A 4854-nucleotide genomic window follows, 5' to 3' on the forward strand; every position below is an offset into this window, starting at 1 on the left:
TGAACTCTACTGCTGAGTAATTGGTTTTGCCTAAGAACAGTTCTAATTAATTTAGCGAAACGATAGTAGTAGGATGCTACAAGAACAATTATAATTACGATAAATAGATGAACTCAAGATGGCACAAGAACAATTATAATTACGATAAACAGATGTACTCCAGATACTAGGTACCTGTTAACTCAAAACTATCGACAGAAATATTATTTGCACAATTAACTTTAATAAGATAACAAAAGAAACGTAAACAGTAATTTGTCTGCTTGTTGAAATCGTTTAGGAACAAAAGAGAAAGTAAACCTATCCAGTTTTGAAGGAGCTGGAATGAACAAGTTAGTCGGCAACATTAGAACTCCCTGCGAGTTATGGCAATTCGTTGATCTCCCAGAACTCGCAGAGAGGAGCTTTGGCGAGACTCCCTAGCTGAAGACAATCACATAACGGTCAAGGAGGAAATAGCCGAATGTTCACACCTGTCATACGTGACCCGGCAGACTTTGAACAGACTGCGAGTTGGGGTGTGAAGGTGCAAAGCCAAGCTCAGGAAGTGAGGCTTCAGTAATGAGGAGGAAACTCGTCAGTGTGGTGACGTACAGGACGAACAATATCTGCTAGTCCGCAGGAACCTACCGGCTGCATGCACTATCTGCGATCTTGCTGCAGCCAGCGAAACTGCTATGATAACCGCCGAATACTGGGCCGTCAAAAGACATAATCATCTTGCTGCTTGTTTATCTACTGCTTGTTCATATATATTATTGAATCTGTGTCATAAATACTACTGAACATATTTAATTTTCCAAATTTGTTATGTGAATCAATACTTATTAGTTTACGTAATTATTTTATATCCTGGACTCGAAAACTAAAGTAAAATAAACATTAGAACTGAGTTATCCCTCCTGTACTAAGTACGTTACGTTAAGGAAGATACTTTTTAAGGATCTTAACGCAAAATTTCCATGTGCTCGAATTATATTCAGAGTCAGGAATGTAAATATTAGTTCTCAGTTCATAAAACAGAGGCACGACCTAGTATACATATTAAGATAATACATGTTCTACTGTAGTTACCTATGCGCTCAGTACAAGGACTGAGGAGTGTTAGTAAACGGTGAGTAGTAAATTTTTTTAAGAAGAAGGTAGTTGTGTTGACAAGTCATCTCAAAGCACATAAAGCTGTACAGGGTGTTAGGCTTATAAGTGCAGATATTTTTACTGGTGACTCAGGTCAGTGTACTGGAAAACCTTACAACATAATTAACTTAGAATTAGATTTTCACTCTGGAGCTGAGTGTGCGCTGATATGAAACTTCCTGGCAGATTCAAACTGTGTACCGGACCGAGACTCAACCTCGGGATCTTTGCCTTTCGCGTGCAAGTGCTCTACCAACAGAGCTCCCCTAACACGACTCACGACCCGTCATCACAGCTGCAATTCTGCCAGTACCTCATCTCCTACCTTCACAGAAGCCTTTCTTCCAGGAATGCTAGTTCTGCAAGGTCGCAGAAGAGCTTCTGTGAAATTTGGTTGGTAGGAGACGAGGTATTGGCAAAATTGAAGCTGTGATGACGGGTCGTGCTAGAGGAGCTCTGTTGGTAGAACACTTGCCCGCGAAAGGCAAAGGTCCCGATTTCGAGTCTCGGTCCGCCACACAGTTTTAATCTGTCAGGAAGTTTCGGAATTAACTTAATTTGCAGGCTAATAATTATAGCTAAGAAATAGTTTGGTTCCTCGAAGTACATGTGGCAACAGCAAGCCATTTATGTGTATATTCCAATGGGCAGCAGGTCAGGTGAGGAAGTGTGGCCGGCCGCTGTGGCCGAGCGGTTCTAGGCGCTTCAATCTGGAACCGCGCGACCACTACGGTCGCAGGTTCGAATCCTGCCTCGGGCATGGATGTGTGTGATGTCTTTAGGTTAGTTAGGTTTAAGTAGTTCTAAGCTCTAGCGGACTGATGACCGCAGATGTTAAGTCCCATAGTGCTCAGAGCCATTTGATGAAGTGTGGATGCGTGGACGCAAAGCGGTTAGCCTACGCTGCAGGCGTAGTGCACTTACAGTTAGTGGTGCTGTTACGACCGTGCAGAAGACATCGTGTGACGTGTTTGCGGGAAGACTGCTAGACGCGGAGAAAAAACGACTAATGCAAAGAAGTTGAAACATATTAAGGTGCCACTGATCACAACATCCGCACTTATAGCCCTAACACCCTGTGTATATTCTGTTCAAATGGTTCAAATGCCTCTGAGCACTATGGGACTTAACATCTGAGGTCATCAGTCCCCTATACTTAAAACTACTTAATCCTAACTAACGTAAGGACATCACACACATCCATACCCATGGCAGGATTCGAACCTGGGACCGCAGCGGTCGAGCGGTTCCAAAGTGAAGCGCCTAGAACCACTCGGCCACAACAGCACGCTGTATATTCTGTGCCTAGAGAATCACATAGTCGAAGTTACAAAGATGCAATGTTCAGCAGTACAACATTAAAATGCGAGTGATATTCACTGAGTGATCTGGTTGACAAACATTAATTTTCTGTCTTCTTAGAATGAAATATATACGTAGCTATCACACAGTTATGTGGGTTATGCTGACTGCGTAAGATGGTCAAGCAGAACTATCATTACATCAAGTGTTGCTCTGTCAATAATCTAGTCAGATATAACAGAAAGATCACAATTATTTATCATCACAATATATTTGTCATGTAGTAACAGTCTTTGAAACCTTAGGACTAGACTCACTGAATAAAATACCGCTCGAGATGCGTTGCAGGTTTTGCAGGTTGCTAGTATGAGCGTTTAGCGACAATCCATATTAGGAAGAAGGGACACAGTTTGAATCGTGATAAAATATTAACTCACTCAGACGACGTTGTTACTGCATTATTGGTGACGATAAATTCCAAAGTAACAGGGCATACATTTCGTGTACCGTTACAAGAGTAAGGATGTTTCCACTGGAGGACTGAGATTTCAGTCTAGCTCAAAATCTCGAATCCATGTTTCATCTACGAAAACAGCGCTTTTCAAAAACAAATTTTTGTCTCGTACCATTGCAACAATATTTAGCCAGTTCTCTTGTGATTGGCTTTTGCTCTCCACTCAGATGATGAAGAACCGATTTTGCAGCGACTTACCTTTTCTGCGGTTTCTCGATTATGAAACCCACCACCGAAGAGATAGGCATGTTTGCTTCATTTACAATTCCTTCGAATGATCTCCTTTGATCTTCTGCAAAATGTACTCAATAATGACAGCAGAGGTGTAGCCTGTTGCAGTTACCAATCGCTCACTCCTTCTGTCGTCCTCAGTACTTCTCTGGCCTTTGCGGTAACGGGAAGCCCACCGTGACTCTGTGCCTCGATCCACTATACTATCCCGAAAAAGTCAAACACAGCGTTGTGAATATCCGTATCTGTTTTCCTCCGCAAACTTTCAATTTTGATGTAATACCGCTGGTCGGTACATCAGATTTGACATGAGTCATTTTGTCCCTTCATTTCAAATGAGAATGTCTCACCCATAAGATCTTACTCACAATTTATGCTTCGCACTAGAATACTTTCTCTGTTACAGACGTGCATGAGCTCTCCGCAGGATAGACAACCTTGTAGCATAGACAACCTTGTAGTTTGGGCAACCACAACTATGAGTAGTCATCTGGGTATTAATAAACCTCTTTAGCTGCATTTAGTCCTTAATTATTGGATCACTACCGGTTCCGTGGCACTAAATGCCACATCTTCTGGTGAACCTATAACAAAACCGTTAGAACGGAAAAGCTCGGAAATTATTTATCCAGCATTGTTGCCCGTCAGAAAAAATGGTGAAGCGGGCCCATTCACCATGTTCGAATCCGGCTGTTTTATCCTACACCGAACAGCCAAAGAAACTAGTACACCTGCACGCAGAAGTGTTTCAGTACGACGTGGCATGGACTCGATCAATGTCTCAACTAGTGCTGGAGGGACTTGATTCCAGGAATCCTGCATGACAGTCCATAAATCCATAAGAGTACGATGGGGTGCAGATCTTTTCTGAATAGCACGTTGAAAGGCATCCCAGATATGCTCAATAATGTTCATACCTGGGAAATTTCAGGCAACGGCCTTCCCGCAGTGGATACACCGGTTCCCGTGAGATCACCGAAGTTAAGCGCTGTCGGGCGTGGTCGGCACTCGGATGGGTGACCATCCAGGTGGCCATGCGCTGTTGCCATTTTTCGGGGTGCACTCAGCCTCGTGATGCCTATTGAGGAGCTACTCGACCGAATAGTAGCGGCTTCGGTAAAGAATACCATCATAACATCCGGGAGAGCGGTGTGCTGACCCCACGCCCTTCCTATCTGCATCCTCCACTGAGGATGACATGGCGGTCGGATGCTGCCGGTAGGCCACTCGTGGCCTGAAGACGAAGTGCTGGGAAATTTGGTGGCCAGAGGAAGTGTTTAAACTCAGAGGAGTGTTCCTGGAGCCACTCTGTAGCAATTCTGGACGTGTAGGGTATCTCACTCTCCTGTTGGAGTTGCTCAAGTCAGTCGGAATGCACTATGGACACGAATGGATGCAGGTGATCAGACAGGATGCTTACGTACTTCTCACCTGTGAGAGTCGTATCTAGATATATCGGGAGTTGCATATCACTCCAACTGCACATGCCTCACACTATTACAGAGCCTCCACCAGCTTGAACAGTCCCATTATCACATGCAGAGTCCATCGGTTCAGTAGGGTTTCTCCATACCTATACACGTCCATTCGCTCGATACAATTTGAAGCGAGACTCATCCGACCAGAGAACATGTTTCCAGACAGCAACAGCTCAATGTCGGTGTTGACGG

At 43.9% G+C, this 4854-nt stretch overlaps 1 pseudogene; it reads left to right on the plus strand.

Moving 5' to 3' along the window:
- The first annotated feature begins 4114 nt into the window (after positions 1-4114).
- Positions 4115-4232, plus strand: LOC124623282 (annotated as a pseudogene).
- Positions 4233-4854: the final 622 nt, after the last annotated feature.

This window comes from Schistocerca americana, chromosome 7 (genome assembly GCF_021461395.2).
Source record: "Schistocerca americana isolate TAMUIC-IGC-003095 chromosome 7, iqSchAmer2.1, whole genome shotgun sequence".
Classification (NCBI taxonomy): Eukaryota; Metazoa; Arthropoda; class Insecta; order Orthoptera; family Acrididae; genus Schistocerca; species Schistocerca americana.